The sequence below is a fragment of the Triticum aestivum genome, chromosome 5B (assembly GCF_018294505.1).
Source record: "Triticum aestivum cultivar Chinese Spring chromosome 5B, IWGSC CS RefSeq v2.1, whole genome shotgun sequence".
Lineage (NCBI taxonomy): Eukaryota > Viridiplantae > Streptophyta > Magnoliopsida > Poales > Poaceae > Triticum > Triticum aestivum.
The window spans coordinates 394688656-394706470 of record NC_057807.1 but is presented as its reverse complement, the minus strand read 5'-3'; the positions used below and the strand labels follow the sequence as shown (position 1 = coordinate 394706470).

The window sequence follows — 17815 nt, the reverse complement described above, 5'->3', positions numbered from 1 at the left end:
TATGTCTTTTGTTTGTAAAACTATGCACCATTCTAGGCGCTTGTGTAAATGTAGCTAGTCGATTCCTCTCAAAAACTAAAAGCAATAAGTTAGTCAATGGCCATGCAGACAATTCTGTTGTAAATCCATGCCAATTTTTATTCTATAAATAACTCCTACTTTGGCCCAAGAAGCATTTCATGTTGTAATGTCAAGTTAATGTGCCTTTGTTTTGTGGTTGCAAGTAGCTGAATGATTATGCTGGACGTTTGAGAATCACGAAATGATTTTTATAGAAATTTGGAATCTTCAGGATTTTTTTTCTTACGATGATTGTTTGGTTTGTAGGATTGAATCCTACATGTTTTTTTTCTAAGGATTCTTTTGTACTATATTTCATAGAAATTTCAGCGTTTGCTTAAACCCTTAGAAAGATTTTTTAATGCAATCAAACAAAAGAAAATCGTGTAGGAATATGATTCAAAAAGGCATTGATATCACGATCCTTTTGTTTTCCCCATTTCTATGTGCCCTCGGATGCCTATAGTGTTGGCAGCTCGTTTCGTGAATAATGACAGGATCAGTCAGACGTATGAATTATGATAGAAAGTGTTTTCTTGCAGTAATGGGAACACCAATGTGTTTTGTGTTTAACCGCCTCTGTGAGTAAAATGGATTTTCGGTGGTCGGGGGCAGTGGAGAACGATATTTTAAAGCCCCTAAAACAAGTGCTTAAATAATTTGAAAAAATTTGAATTCTTTTACATGAATACGCATGCATGTGGTCCAAGTACCTGTTAAATTTCGTTTGAAAATAAGTTATATTGTACGCTGCACAAAAAGACAAAATTTCTGACTCAAAGTTGAATAAAACTGGCCCTAAATTTGCATGTATTTTGTCTTTTTTTATCTCTGGCATGCAAGCACGTACATTGGTGAAATTTTGGCCCGCTATACTGCACTGCTTACGTGCATGTACACAAAATTTTAGAATTTTTTAAGCCGTATAAATTCTTTTTTTAACTTAAAAATGACGGGCACAAAGTGCCCGTGCTCAGATGTCAATTTTCACTCTGTGTGAGCGTAATTTATATGCATCTTAGAGCATCTCCAGTCGTTGGCTCCCAGGGGGCGCGTAAATCACTGCCTGGGAGCGAGCCGGCGCTAAAAATTGGCGTGGAGGCGAGTGGGTTCCCAGCCACCGATCCCAGGGCCGCCCCCCAGACGCCGTTTATGTTTTAGAAAAAAAGGTATTTTGGCAAAGTTCGGCAAATTGGACAACTTATTCGGTTAAAATTCGGCAAATTCGCATTAATTTGACATGTTCGACATTACATAACAAAGTTATTTAGAAAAAGGGCCGCAACTACAACTTAAGGGCCAAAGAAGTCGCTGAGCGCGGCGAAGTCGTCGACGTCACCGCCATCCTCGCCGTCGTCGTCGGCGGCCTTCTCCTCCTTGACGCGGTCGCCCCTACTGGACCCCTGCCCGGCGTCGCCCTGGTGGACCGGTGGCGGCGGCGGCGCTGTCGTCGAGGACGAGGACGATGACGCCTTCTCCTCCTTGACGCGGCGCCCCTCGCTGTTCTTGACGCCGCCCACCATCGGCGCCCCGTTGGTGGACGCCTGCCTCTGCTCCTGGCGGTGCTGGAAGTACGCCGCCCACGACGCGTGGTTGTCGGCGGCGTACTGGGGGAGGGCGCGCTTCTCCTCTGTCAGGAAGGCTCGCACGCGGTCGACCTCGATGGCGAAGATGGCGGGGCGCGCCTCGACGTGGGGTACCGGGGGAATGGGGACGCCCCCGTTGCTGAGTCTGCACCCCGTCGGCCCGGCGCGCATGTCCGGTGACGCCGGGATGTTCGCCTCGAAGAGCATTCAGGCCTCCCACTCGCGGAGCGAGTGGCGGCCGAAGCCGTTGGCCGCCGCCGCATCGCCGGGGAATCGCGCGGCCATCGGCTTGGGAGAGAGAGAGAGGGGAGGGAAGAAGCGTCGGCGGGTGGCTGCGCACGGGGAGAGTGGTAGAGCTCGGCGGCGGTCGGCGAGCGGCTGTGGGCTGGTGTGGCCAGAGGCGAGGGAGGCCACTGGTTTATACAGCCCCGCACCGTGTGTACGCGTGGCGGGAGGGAAGGCGTCGCCGCACCGCCTCGTGACGCGCCGCCTGTGATGAGGAATCAATGGCAAGGCTGCCGCCCGGCAGCCTTGCCATTGATTCCACGCGAGAAACCGAGACGTTCCGACGACGACGAGGCGCGCGTCGCTGACTCGACGGCCCGCGGCTCTTTCGCGCCAAAACCGTTCACCCCGGTGCCCCCCAGCGTGCCAGGTTCGGCCTGGGTCCGCCGGCACTAATTTTGGCCCAAGCCGACGAAAAAGGCTCCTGGGACGCGACTGGCCGTTTTTTCGGCGCCGTCGCGAAAAAATCGAGTGGGGGCCGTGGGGCTCGGCTGGAGATGCTCTTAACGTTGAGCAGCTATGCTGACGAACCAGGCCCACATGTCAGACACCCTGCTCCTTCCCTATCTTCGAGCCCCGCGGCCTCCGTCCTCCGCCTTCCACCGCAACGGCTCCTCCGCATGCCGCGCTGAGGGGCTCGCCCGCCCGCCGTCGCGACAGATGGAGGAGCCCATCCGGTGCGCGGCGACCCTGGCGGCAATCAGCAAGGTACGTCGAGATTCGATCAGTTCTGCCGAGTGCAAACTTCCGAAATGAACTCTTGCTTCCCGTCCCTCCTTAAGATCGAAATTCGGTTCCTACCATATGCGTTCGCGAATGTGCTACCGAAAAATTTCGCAGAACACTAGTTTGATGTGGGTTGAGATTTCTGGGGACAGACGGATACTGCAGCCAAGGTGTTCGTTAGAATGCCCGCCTCGTATTTTCCAGCTCGCGAAAAGAAGTGACGATAATTGGATGGTCCACGTCCACCTCCTTTCCGTGTGAAAACCTGAATGTATAAAGCATTTACAGAAATAGTCTCTTAATTTTTCAAGGAGTGTATAGCCTTGATTTTTCCTGGAAAAGTACAACAGTACATGATATACCGAGACAGGTGATGCCCGGAAGGGTGAAGCATAATAAGACAGGCTGAAACTTTACTTGATTTTGGTGTTTTGCATCCATAGGAAGCTCCACATACCCAAAGTTCTGCCGGGCTTTCCCCGCAGTTAGTTGTGGATCTTTGAGCTTGGAAGGTGATCTTTGCTCAGCTTGGAACTAGCTTGATCCACTCAATTACATACTACTTTTGTCGCCCCTGTGAATGGTTTGCGGACCAATGTGAGTCAGCGACGTTGCCTTGTTCTTTTGTGTGAATCCACGGCCTATATGGTTGTTCTTACTGTTCTGGTAGCTGGTCACTCTGTGTTCGAACTGAGTGGCACTGTCAATGTTGTCTGCTTCTCTATATCACTGCAGTTTCCGTGTTCATTGCTGTTTTGATCTCCTTGTTCTTCCTGTGAATGTCCATTTTCTCCTTGTTGCCCGTGTCCACATTCATTTTGATCGTCTTCTTTGCTCCATGCATTTTGTTGATATTTTTTGTAGAGGTTCATCAGCATGGCTACAGCAAGGGAACAGGTTGTCACAATCCCAGTTAGGAGGAATAACCCCCCAAAACTTTCAAAAGTGATAGCGCCTGACCCATCAATTTTATCCTCATGTTGATGGCTGTTTTGATATATCCATTTCTTTTCAATTTCATTGATACTATCTTCTCCTGTTATGTTGAGTATTGCCCTTGATATTTCAGCTCTTAGTGGTGATTGCTTGGGAAGCGCCTGATTACCAAAGAGATCATTATTATAAGCTTGCACAAGCTAACATACAGAGAATTCTATTCATCATAATATCTGACTATAAAAGCCTGAAAAGTAAAATTTCCATTGGGCTGAATATTCTTAGCTAACAAGATATAATGGAAGATGGTCAATGATGGTGTTGCTTAGCAGCAGTACCATACTTTCACACAATCATACTAAAAGTTGCTCAAGCAGTACAAAAATCCAGTAATCTGACCATAGGGCCTGTTTTCAGGTTTAGTTTGTGGTTGTTGTGTTGTGATGTACTCCTAGTGTCAAAAAACGTCTTATATTTTGATACGGAGAGAGTTACTTATTTTTGAAGTTGCTTTAAGAAGGAAGTTGTGAAAAGTCTATTACTCTGTTTGATAAATCAGACTAGAGTTAGATATAGTGTTATCGAATGGTTGACCTCCCACATTACATCTCATATGTTCTCGAATGCAGATTATGCAATTCGTTTTAGAAGAGGAAAAAACAGACTAACTAAACGCCAAGGTTATCTAGAAGCAATCCATCCAACCGAGATTATTTATCATAAAAATGAATGGCTTAAGGGGGTGAAGTCCCTCTGTGCTTATATTTTGATACGGAGAGAGGCTCCTGGAAATGTGACCACGAAGGGTCGATCCCAGGCTGGTGGAAGACCACCAGCACGGCTACCATCCAAGCTATTGCTTGGTCTCCAAGATTATTTATCATAATCCACTGCAGTGCCAAATGGAAATATCAGCTCATATAATTTTTTTGATAGAAAATGGATGGATCTATTTTTATGTGATGGTTGTTGCTTGCCTCTTCTATATTGTTGTATATGGTAGTTAAGCTTACATTGATGATCCCCCATAGGGTGCGGTCAGTGAGAGTTCATTATTGGGGACAGACAGACTAGAAAAGGGCATCGTTTTCACTTTGACATTTATCTCCACCCTTTTTCAACTTTTCATCAGTCAACTGGAAGATACATTATTCACCGTATGCTATTAGATAGCCTCACTATTTCTATTTTTATTTCGTAACTTCGAATTTGTATATAGCAATCTTAGGGGTCATGGTATGTAGAATTGAAGGAGACACATGAGTATAACATTTTGCTTGACTTGTAGCAAACTTCAAGGCAGAATTGTCATTCAAGAGATTAAAACAAAGCAGCCTAGTGAGTGTAGTTAAACTTACAAATGCAAAACCTGCACTCTTGTAGATAGGTCCCACCATTGTGTAACCTTTGCTGTACTTTGCAAGAAACAGTTTGATGTAGGGGATTTCATGTACAAGCACAGCAATGCCACCATCTTTGCTTCCTTTAGAAAGAGCAGCAGCGAAATCTTCCTGTGTTTCGTAGGGCCTCATCTTTGATTTTTCAAAACCAATATCCACCAGTAGACCCTCTATATAGGAACCACGGTGGAACCCTACATATTCTCCTTTCCTCTGGAGTTCATGAACATCAGTCACTGTCGGTGAAAGCTGCTGTACAGTCAGCATTGATGCAAAGCTTGCTGTATAACTTGATGTAAGTACCAGAAAAACAAACATCCATACAAGTAGAACAATTCTGGATAGAAATCGTTCTAGCTTCTCCTCTGCAATAATGATGAAGATATTATTGAGACAGTAAACAAACTTGAAAGCTGGGATGCTGCAATGCATAACGTTCCAGGACTTGATTGGGATACTGCAATGCATGCCATTGCAGGACTTGCTTGAAAGCATATGCAATATCTATTTCTTGATATGATAAATGCAAGTCTTACCATCATTTTTTCAATTGACGCTATAATTTTTTTCCTTTAGTGAAGCGCAATTATGAAGAACAGGTGTATTGCTTTCATGTTTCTAAAGCAGATACGTACTAGCATTAGTTCATCCCCAGCTAGATTTGAACTAAAACCACAACAATAATTATGGAACGAAGGGAGTACTAATTAGACAGATCTAGGTTCTTATGCTGAGAAACATTAAGATAAGTTTAACTAAAATGGGGTCATACAGATGATTTTCTTTCCTAAAAGTTGTGGAGGTGCAGTTTAGTTAGATCACTGCAGTAATCTTTTTCGAAGGAATCTTTCGGCGCTTCTTATTTTCATGTAGTGCAACGTATACTTTGTCTATGCAACTGAAATACTTGTTCAAAATTAAGCAAAGATCTAGGAAACTGTAATGTTTACTCAACTCTCTTCAAAAATGGAGAAGAACATTGTAATCCCCACTTGTTTGAGTGAAAAGGGACCATGTACATGTTGATTGCCATTTAGGTACTCCAGAAGCCAGGCAACAACTCCTGTGTAAATAAAGAATATGATGCTTCCAAACCACATTCCAGTGCTCAATGGTTTCAAGAAAATCCACATATTCTTGATCATGTTTTCCTTGACTGGAACAATCATCCCTACTCCAGATTCTGTGTACGGTACAGTGAAGTCGACATACAATGATCTATTGTACCTTACAGTAATATCTCCAACCGCTATGTCGTATTTCTGCAATGGCATGAATCAGCTTCATATATTTGAGAAATAAGAAAGTGATGATCTACTTCTAAGAATGATTAAACACTGGAAGTAAATTGTTCAATAAGAGGAAAATATTTTAGCATGCAAAATAGACTTTTGATTTGCTTTGAGAAAAACAAAATACAATGAGCCTTTCTATCTGACATCCTTCTATGTAAAATAAAATAGGAGCCTGGTTTCAATTGAAAGCAGAACAAAACACTGGATGAAAATGTGGAACATAGTTAATATCTTGTAAAATGTTTTAGCTACTAGAGTTTTCTTCTTAACAGTGGAATGTATGCAGCTTCTAGTTTCTGCAATGGTAGATTAAGAAATTGAAACCAAATCTTTTGTAATGTATTTCTTACCTGAAGATAAACTTGATAAATAAAATCGTTATAGCTTCCTGTAGTTGCTGTATCAGCTGTGTCAAATGCCAGGTACTCATAAGTAAGTGCGAAAGGTAGCCTCTTTATTGCCTCCTCAAATATGTCAACTGAAAGGCCACTCGCACTTGTTACATTTGTAACAGGATCTCTGAATGTTTTTATAAACTCTGGGCAATTGCTCGTGTGCACACCGACTCTAAGCTTCTTACCACTTATAGGAATTTCCCAGCCCCTCGGTATTTCAGTTGACTCTCCTGGCCAAATTACAGGATTTAGATCAAGTATTGAGGCTGATCCTGCTGTTTTTAAGCCGTTTTGATTCAACTGCCGGGAAAGTCCACTTTTCACACTCCAAAACCCGATTTCTCTCCAACCTCTCCCAACCACATTTATTATTTGGAACACAGAAACTTTAAGCTGTTTGTCTGTAAGGTCAAAGTCGCCACTTATACCTCTAAACTTATTTTGTACAATTGCTGCTAAGAGTTTTGGACCATTTGGGGAAATAACCATGGATTCCGAGCATGTGGAGTTCTTAATGGACCATGGTTGCTTATTTGGGGCACTGGATATCCCAACCTTTTCTGCTGCCTGTGCTAATGCCCATATCGTATCATAGGCCCGTAGTCCAACAATGCTTAGTTTATTGAAGGGTGATTCATCTGGGTTATCCTGTTGGTACATTCTGTTCCACCTTATGGAGAAACTATCAAGCTCTTTTGATTTGGGGACATGGTACCTTACTCCCAGTACACCATTCATCACCTCAGTCACACTTGGATTGAGTGAGTCGATGATGTTTGCTACTCCGTTTGTAGTAATCCACGCAAATCCTTTGTCCATCATCCCTGCCTCTTTGGCCTTTTTAAAAAGAAGGGAAGTCATCGTGGATGACATATGAACAATAAACACCCTTGTTTGCATTGTCATCAACTTATAGAGTTCTTGCATCATGATTTCACTTGTTGCTGATGGAGGGATAACACTCTGATACGGGACATGAACATCACTCTCTTGAAGTGCACTAATGAGGTATGGTAGAATGCCTCTACCATAGTCGGTGTTTTCATATACTAGCACCACTTCTCTCCATCCATAGGCTTTTACAAGCGAGGCAATGCTATTCACCTGAGCTGAGTCATTCAATGTTGCACGCACAAAATATGGCATAGTATCTGAAGTGAGAGAGGGGCTTGTTGCTGTGAAGGATACTGTGGGGACTTTGGTTATGTTTCCGATCTTGGAGATGAATACAGCTTCTGATGATTTCTGGGGACCAATGATGGCTTGCAGTTTGTAATTGTCCAGTAATTCAATCGCTTTTGAAATTGCATAAGGAAATTTCGGTCAGATGGTATTGGTTTAATAATGTAGAAACAACATCATAGCACATAACAAAGCATATATATAAAATAATGGTGAGTTTAGGTTTTTGTGTTCGTGTTGCTTGTGATGTTTTCTATTTTCTTGATCATTTGACACCTATTTGCATAAGCCTTGTACGACTCCTATAACTAAGACTGCTTTTATCCTTTGGCGGCCGCTATGTAGGTTATGGTTTGCAATTGAAAATGAACATATATTTTCTCGGTCTGTGATTTTATAGACTCTGCTTGGCTTCAACTAGGGTTTTCCTACTAAGGAACTGATCAGATGCTAATCTAAATATGACTCTTGTTTAAGGTGTCAAATGCTTGATAACTCTAAATAATTTAAGTACAACTCTTGTTTAAGGTGTCAAATGCCAATATAAATATGTTTTTCTTGTTTAAGGTGTCAAACTATGGAAAATAGGAAAACTAAGTCCTTCCGTTTTCCTGAATCCTGACAACTTAACTTTGACATACTGCAGACACATACCTGCTGATGCAGCCTTTACATCACTGGCCATGGAATCCCTGAAATGGAGAACAAGCTTTGTGCTGTAATTCTGGTGGACCGCGTAGAAGTCTTCGACGGCCAATGAAATGCTGGTTCGTGACACTTTTCCCACCAGCGAGCCCAGATCGAGGATCACTCCCACATGGAACTCGTCTGCTTTGCCGGTGGTTGTGTTCTGAGCTACGCCGGGATCGACAAGGAGCAAGAGCAAGAGGAAGAGGATTGCTCGGGGTGTTCTCTCCATTCCGTGCTGCACGGCAAGGTTTTAGATTCTTTGGCGCTGAGATGCACTGCATTGCACCCTCTTATGTAGGATTCACTCGTTGAAGACTTTTCGGCTTAACAATTGTGTCACTGGTCAAACTGAAGGTTGCAAGGCAAATCCGCTCAGCTGTGACAGATTAGTTGTCTACTACCAGCATCTTTCGTCGTGTACTGTTTCTCTCTTGACTTTGGTGTTCATTTGCAGCTAACTGTTTCTCTCTTGACTTTGGTGTTCATTTGCAGCTAAATTACCGGGAATATCAACCGGAGTTGCCTCTGCATAAACTAGTAGTTCGCCAAGAACATATAAACAAACAGAGGAAGCAAGATTGCGTACTGCCCCTATCGGGATTTATAAGTGGCGCATGGGTTTTTAGATTTTTAATTTGACACGTATGTTTTGGTAGTCAAACTGAAGACCTGAAAACCCGTGTCCAACTTATAAACCCGGATGAAGAGAGCAGAATGAATGGATTGATGGATTATGTCCTCGATAAGCAATCTACATAAGGGTGGCGTGCCTACGTATACTGTATTTGATTCGTAATTTGTCTGTTCCAATAAACGAGATTTATATTGCTTTCCTTGGGGACTTGTGCAAATAAACGCTCACGTTAAAATATTTTGTGGAGCGTTGACATTTCCTGCTTTTGAGACGTTAAAATATTTTGGCATACAAGGCAATACCAAAGATTACAAATTAACACTGAAACTCTTTGTAACCCTAAGGCATCCTCCTCCTTTATAAGACACTGAAACTCTTCGTAACCCTAGGCATCATCCTCCTTTATAAGACGGGGTCAGGGCTAGCCTAGAGACACCTTGCGTCCAATCTAATACTCTTGATAAAGCTTACTATTCTCCATTGTGATCCCCTCTCACATGGTACCCTTTCCATCAATCCAATCCAAGCAAGAGTAAGGTATTACCTCCATCATGAGGGCCCAAACCCGGGGTAAAATCTTCGCGTGCTCCCTCGTCTAATACTTCCAATCACGCACATCACCCTACGGTGACTACCTTGTTTCATACGCCGATAGTTGGCGCGCCAGGGGACTGTCTGTGTGGCCCGGTAAACCGATCTATATGGGGTCTCTGGTCCAAACTGGCGTCTTTGCTCCGAGCTAGAGGATCGCCATTGGCTACTTGAGCTTTGTCACCAACTTGGCAAGGCGACTCATCATCATTAGCGATGGAAGGTCTTGGCCGATTTCCTTGTCGAGTGGAGTGAGGCCCAGCAAATCCCCAAGTGTGTCGACCTCGAGCATTGGACGACGTACTTTGATGGCTCCATGATGCTTTTGGGCTTGGGGGCCGGCGTTGTCATGATGTCCCTGAAAAGGGGCAAGATGAACTATGTGCTCTAGATACACTTCCCAACCTCCAACAATGCAATTGAGTATGAAGCCCTCCTCCATGGTCTCTGCCTTGCTGTCTCCATGGGCATACGACGGCTCATCTATCGCAGCGACTCCAGTCTTATCGTTTAATGAGTCATGAAGCCCTTCGGTAGGAAGGATACAAAGATGGCGGCCTATTACTTCGAGGTGCGCCGACCCAAATGCCAGTTCGACACCCTCGAGCTTCATCACATCAAGAGCTCTGATGGTTGACACCCATGCGAGGATGGGCACACTTTAGGACCAGGTCTCGTCGGACACCTTGCCCCAACATCTCCATCAACCCTCCATCAAAACGGAGCCGGATCAAGAACTCGGAGGGTAGGGAGTGATGATATTGGCTGTAATCCTGGAGTGAACCAAACCAATCCTTGCTTATCTCCTAAACAAGGATCTCCCAGAGGACAGAAATACTGCCAGGCTCTAAGGCAAGGGTAGGCGCCGTCGGGCAGAGTCCACGACTGTTGTCACCGCCAGGTAGAGGTGGCCGAGCGTCTGCACTAGGTGGAGGCAGCCTGGTGGTTGCGCATCGAGCGTGCTGTGGTAGCCAAGCAGGCATGCTGCAACACCTGGCGAGTCTTCCGCCACTGGAAGGATTGCGGCTTGCGGCGGCCGGGCATGGATGCCACAACACTTGGCGGGTTTTTCATCACTAGAAAGATGACGACTCCGATGATGACAGCGGCACGTACGACGGCTCGGCAACGACATAGACGGCGGTGGAGGTCCCTATGGCCAAGGAGGTCATGCCTGCAAGGTCACCGTTCGGTACCCCATTTAGTTTAGTTTAGGTTAAAATTGTTGAATTTCATTCGTTTAGTTGTAAATGTATCAAATTAATAAATTGTGTGTGTTTAACATGAATTTCACGTGTGTTCGTGTTTAAAACATTTGAGCTGGTCCGCACATTTGTTGTCTATGGTTGGGTAGCCTCCGCCCCTATAAATGTCCGCAGACACGTCCGAACGTGTCCACGGCATTTGATGAGATCCATATTGATCATCCGCGTTGGAGTTGCCCTTGTTCCTAGCGTCACCGACAGCCACCCCTTCCCGAAAACCATTTAATAAATTGCCAGTATGCTTCAAATCTTAATCAACAACACATTTTAATCACATTATCGTGTTGGAACACGTGGTACGCTACGCTTGAAGGAAATATGCCCTAGAGGCAATAATAAAGTTATTATTTATTTCCTTAATTCATGATAAGTGTTTATTATTCATGCTAGAATTGTATTAACCGGAAACTTAGTACATGTGTGAATACATAGACAAAGTGTCACTAGTATGCCTCTACTTGACTAGCTCGTTGAATCAAAGATGATTAAGTTTCTTAGCCATAGACATGAGTTGTCATTTGATTAACAGGATCACGTCATTGGAGAATGATGTTATTGACTTGACCCATTCCGTTAGCTTATCACTTAATCATTTTAGTTTACTGCTATTGCTTTCTTCATAACTTATACATGTTATGACTATGAGATTATGCAACTCCCGATTATCGGAGGAACACTTTGTGTGCTACCAAATGTCACAACGTAACTGGGTGATTATAAAGGTGCTCTACAGGTGTTTCCGATGGTACTTGTTGAGTTGGCATAGATCGAGATTAGGATTTGTCACTCCGATTGTCGGAGAGGTATCTCTGGGCCCTCTCGGTAATGCACATCACTATAAGCCTTACAAGCAATGTGACTAATGAGTTAGTTACGGTATTAGGAACGAGTAAAGAGACTTGCCGGTAACGAGCTAGGTATTGAGATACCGACGATCGAATCTCGGGCAAGTAACATACAGATGACAAAGGGAACAACGTATGTTGTTATGCGGTTTGACCGATAAAGATCTTCGTAGAATATGTAGGAACCAATATGAGCATCTAGGTTCCGCTATTGGTTATTGACTGGAGACGTGTCTCGGTCATGTCTACATAGTTCTCGAACCCGTAGGGTCCGCACGCTTAACATTCGGTGACGATTTATATTATGAGTTATGTGATTTGATGACCGAAGTTTGTTCGGAGTCCCGGATGAGATCGGAGACATGACGAGGAGTCTTGAAATGTTCGAGATGTGAAGATCAATATATTGGAAGGCTATATTCGGACATCGGAAAGGTTCTGAGTGGTTCAGGTATTTATTGGAGTACTGGAGAGTTACGGGAATTCGTCGGGGAGTATATGGGCCTTATTGGGCTTTAAGGGAAAGAGAGAGAGGCAGGCCGCGCCCCCCAAGGCCTAGTCCGAATTGGACTAGGGGGAGGGGCGGCGCCCCCTCCTTCCTTCTCTTCTCTTTTCCCGTTCCTTCTCTCCTACTCCTACTACTTGGAAGGGGGGAATCCTACTCCCGATGGGAGTAGGACTCCCCTAGGGCGCGCCATAGAGAGGGTCGGCCCCTCCCCTCCTCCACTCCTTTATATACGGGGGAGGGGGCACCCCATGGACACACAAGTTGATCATTGATCTTTAGCCGTGTGCGGTGCCCCCCTCCACCATAATCCACCTCGGTCATATCGTAGCGGTGCTTAGGCGAAGCCCTGTGTTGGTAGCTTCATCAACACCGTCGTCACGCCGTCGTGCTGACGGAACTCTCCCTCGAAGCTCTACTAGATCATGAGTTCGTGGGACGTCACCGAGCTGAACGTGTGCAGATCGCGGAGGTGCCGTGCGTTCGATACTTGGATCGGTCGATCGTGAAGACGTATGACTACATCAACCGTGTTGTCATAATGCTTCCGCTTACGGTTTACGAGGGTACGTGGATAACACTTTCCCCTCTTGTTGCTATGCATCACCATGATCTTGCGTGTGCATAGGATTTTTTTTTTTGAAATTACTACATTCCCCAACAGTGGTATCAGAGCCAGGTTAATGCGTATATGTTATATGCACGAGTAGAACACAAGTGAGTTGTGGGTGATACAAGTCATACTGCTTACCAGCATGTCATACTTTGGTTCGGCGATATTGTTGGATGAAGCGGCCCGGACCGACATTACGCGTACGCTTACGCGAGACTGGTTCTACCGACGTGCTTTGCACATAGGTGCCTGGCGGGTGTCAGTTTCTCCAACTTTAGTTGAACCGAGTGTGGCTTCGCCCGGTCCTTGTTGAAGGTTAAAACAACACTAACTTGACGAAATATCGTTGTGGTTTTGATGCGCAGGTAAGAACGGTTCTTGCTCAGCCCATAACAGCCACGTAAAACTTGCAACAACAAAGTAGAGGACGTCTAACTTGTTTTTACAGGGCTTGTTGTGATGTGATATGGTCAATACGTGATGAGATATAAGTTGTTGCATGAGATGATCATGTTTTTTTGAAGTTATCGGCAACTGGCAGAAGCCTTATGGTTGTCTCTTTATTGCATAAGATGCAAGCGTCAAATAATTGCTTTACTTTATCGCTATGCAATAGCAATAGTTGGCAAGACGACCATGTGACAACACATTGATATATATCAAGATGATGGAGATCATGGTGTCATTGTCGTGGTTCTAAGCCTGACAGTAGAGTGGGGGGTAGGTATGGAGAGGCAAGGTCCTAGCTATGGAGAGGTTGTAAGCACAAAGGATGTACGAGTTCAGGCCCTTCTCGGAGGAAGTAACAGCCCTACGTCTCGGAGCCCGGAGGCGGTCGAGTGGATTATGAGTATATGAGTTGCAAGGTGCCGAACCCTTCCGCCTGTGGAGGGGGGTGGCTTATATAGAGTGCGCCAGGACCCCAGCCAGCCCACGTAGGAGAGGGTTTAAGGTGAGTTAAGTCTGGGGCGTTACTGGTAACGTCCCACATAAAGTGCCTTTACTATCATAAAGTCTACTTGATTACAGGCCGTTGCAGTGCAGAGTGCCTCTTGACCTTCTGGTGGTCGAGTGAGTCTTCGTGGTCGAGTCCTTCAAGTCAGTCGAGTGTGTCCCTCGTTAGTCGACTGGAAGGCGACTTCTTCTAAGGGTGTCCTTGGGTAAGGTACTTAGATCAGGTCCATGACCCTACCCTAGGTACATAACCCCATCATTAGCCCCCGAATGGATTGAGGCTTCGAGTGAGGAAGGAGTTGATGTCGTTTCCGATTAACCTTTGTGCCCTGGTCGTGCGTTGTCCTGGACCAAAGAATCTCTTCGTCGACAGGGAGCAATTTGCCTTCAGTCGACTCGATCCATTCTATTTTTGCGTCGAGTGATCTTTCGGGTTTCGACGATCTCCGAGCGACGGATCGCCGGAAACACCGCGTCTGACAGACTGATTTGTTGTTCGCGGATTCCGCGGGATGCGAAATTTGGGGATGCGCGCGAAGCGGGGCGGACCGCGGCGTTCGGATGGGACGGGGCATAGACGCCTCGATCTCCGCGCCGCCTTTTTCGCCACGTATCCAGTCTGCGTAACTGCTCCCAGATATGATTAGATCGACGGGCCCACCTATCATCCACTCGGAAGAGACCTTATAAATGTGCCCGGCGAGGATTTCTGTGCTGCGCCTCAGCATTCTCTCCCTCTCTCTGCTTCCTTCTTCTCCGCCCAGCGTGCTCGCTCTCGCCCCCGCACCACTTCCCTTCGCGCATCTCGCCGGCGACCATGGCCAAGGAGAAGACGGCGGCGCTGGAGCGCGCAAAGAAGGCGTCGGCGTCGGAGAAGGCGAAGGGGAGATCCACCAGCCGCGGAGGGTCCTCGTCCAGATCCCGCCTGCCGAAGGGCTGGATCCAAGGAGACTGGATCCAGTCGACCATCACAGAGAAGGACCTCCTCGACATGGCCAACGAGGGCTTGATCCCTCACAGAGCTGCGAGGCTTCCGGGGAAGGAGTGGCAGCCACAGCCAGAAGAGGGTGAGTGTGTGCTTTTGGCCACTCATGTTGATCGTGGGTTTTCCTTGCCGCCGAGTATTTTCTTCCGTGGCTTCTTGAATTTCTTCGGAGCGCAGCTTCACCACTTTACCCCAAACTCCATTTCCTATCTTGCTGCATTCGTGTCCATGTGTGAGGGTTTCTTGGGCTGTCGACCGCACTGGGGTTTGTTCAAACATATATTCACGTGTCGCTCTCAGACCGTGAAGAAGGCGAGCCCAGGTGATGAGAGAACCCGAGTCGTCCAAATGTGTGGGGGCCTGGGGATCCAGGTGAGGAATAAGAGCACCTTCCCGCCCATGACCTTTCCCGAGTCCGTCAGAGGCTGGCAGTCGACTTGGTTCTACTGCCAGGTCCAGTCGACGCCAGGGCAGTCGAGTGGACTCCCTCCGTTTACCATGGACCGAGTGAACAAGCCCTCCCCTCTGAAGCTGATTCCGGAGGAGAAAGCTGACGTGAAGATGTTGATGGAGCGCGTGGTGCAGTTGGTTCGGGAGGGAGTGACGGGCATGGACCTTCTGGAGGTCTTCCTCAGGCGTCGCATCCAGCCCCTTCAGTTCCGGAGCCACTGCATGTGGTTGTACTGTGGGACCGAAGACGAGACTAGAGTCCATCCAGAAGCAGTCGACGACGTCACTCTGGAAAGGTGGATGGTAGCCGTTACCGGGAATAAGGATAACCCACGCGGAGCCAGAAGGATTCCTCCACTCGACCACAACAGCGACCCAAACAAGGTATACTTGCCCTGCTCTCCACTGTGCTTTTGTCGCATTCATTTCTGTTTACCCTGCCGACTGGTCGACTGATCCTTGTCTGGACATCTGCTAGGCCCTCACCGAGCTGTACTCGATGCCCAATGGGGCACAAGCTTCGACTGAGGAGGGCGAGGCGAGCGGGGGCGAGAGCCAGGAAGAGGAGGAATGGGACTCGGATGTTGCAGAGGATGATGACGACGACGATGATGATGACGGTGATGAAGATGACGTCGAGGACGAGGAAGAAGAGGAGGAGGAGGTCGTACCACCGCGCTCAGAAAGGCGGTCGAAGCTTGTCCACGACCCTTCGACTGAACGTGGTAAGGGGGTTGCGACCGCCACTCAGTCGACCAAGCGCCCTCGGACCACCTCTCCGGTGCCGACTGAAAAGGCGTCGAAGCAGCCCAGGGCGGCCTCGTCGAAGCCGATCAAGCTCCTACCGAAGATGAAGGTGTCCATCCCTACCATATCAGGGTAATCGTGTTGTTTGAATCTTCTCATTTTGTGTGAACTTTGTCTCTGGTCGACGCTGAAGTTAGTCGACTGATCCTTCGGAGTTGCAGTGCTGCTACTTCTGAAACCTCGGCCCGGGATGATGACCACGAGATGGAGGACGCATCAACTTCAAACCCAGGTACTGTATTCTTAACGCCGTTCTTAGTCGACTGACTCGCGATCTCTGATCCTGATTCTTCTCCGCAGCTCCACCCAATACTATTATCAATCTTCCTGATGATGATGAGGATGAAGAGCCGCTGAAGCACAGGAGGAGTCGGAAAGCGTCCGCCAGTAAGGTGCCTCAGGATGTGACGGCGCCTGAGATTCTGACTGTGGAGGAAGAGAACACCACTCGACACACGGTGTCCTTCGCGAATCCACTGACGAGTGCTCAGCAGCCCTCTCTCTTCACGACGCACCACGTCCCAGAGGACCAAGCTGGCGCAGCGAAGGAGGCGATACGCCAGGCGGGACTCATGATGGAGCAGCTGAAGACCATCCGGGACGCGAGCCAGGCAGCTTATGACGCCAGTTCTGCCCTCCAAAGCAATGTTCAGGTCAGTCGACCACCGTTTGTTCTGTTGGATATGCTGCCAAAAACTTTTCCTTTCCGGAATTTATAGTAGTCACCCAGTGGGTGTTGTCGATTGAGTTCCGTATTAGCGGGGGCACGCTGAGTGCACCCGCTGGGTGTAGTCCCCAAGGCTAAGGTCGACTGCTGGCAGTCGGCCTTAGGCTTTATGATGTCAATTTTTCTGTCAGTCGACTATGTCGACTGGATTTCACAAACCGGTGGGGGCACGCTGAGTGCACCCACTGGGTGTAGTCCCCGAGACTGTGGTCGACTGCTTGCAGTTGATCACAGTCTTAGAGAATACATCTCTTTTTTTTTGAGGTCGACTGGTCGACTTTGTCTTCAACAGGATTAGTGGGGGCACGCTGAGTGCACCCACTGGGTGTAGTCCCCGAGACTACAATCGAATGCTTGTATTCGGCTGTAGTCTTAGAAACGTGAGTTTTTCCCTTTTTCACTCGGAAGTGAATTAATTTTGACATTTAGTCGATTGGTTCTTCGCAGAACTCTTGTGATCTTGTGGCTCGCTACTCAGAGCTGGAGCACAAGCATACTCAAGTCGAGCTGAGCTTGAAGCTGGTTCAGGAGAAGCTGACAAAGGCAAAGGAGGAGACCGAAGGTATGTTTGGTGAGACCCTGACGACTGCTTTTTCCCTTGCTTGTTTCAAAATCTGATCTTGCTGTAACTTGCAGGTAAGGTAAGGGAGGCCCAACAGAAGAAAGACCTTGAGCTAGCTGAGAAGGTCAAGCTTGCTGACGAGAAGTTAGCTTCAGTCACCAAGCTCGAACAAGACAATACCAATCTGAAAGCTGCTCTTGGGATTGCCAACAAAGAGGTCAGTCGACTGAAAACTGATAAAGCTGCCCTGACCGACCAAGTCGCCAAATTGACTGGGAAGAAAACTGATCTGGAGGCCTTCCTGAGTGGACTTGCCAAGAAG

At 47.0% G+C, this 17815-nt stretch overlaps 1 long non-coding RNA gene and 1 pseudogene across 1 annotated transcript; one reads left to right on the top strand and one right to left on the bottom strand.

Moving 5' to 3' along the window:
* Window positions 1–2472: 2472 nt before the first annotated feature.
* Window positions 2473–9081, top strand: LOC123112040 (uncharacterized). The gene is made up of 2 exons (XR_006455043.1): window positions 2473–2639; window positions 8512–9081. It is a non-coding gene; the product is annotated as an uncharacterized lncRNA (long non-coding RNA).
* On the bottom strand, window positions 2914–8785 carry LOC123112039 (glutamate receptor 2.8-like; annotated as a pseudogene).
* Window positions 9082–17815: the final 8734 nt, after the last annotated feature.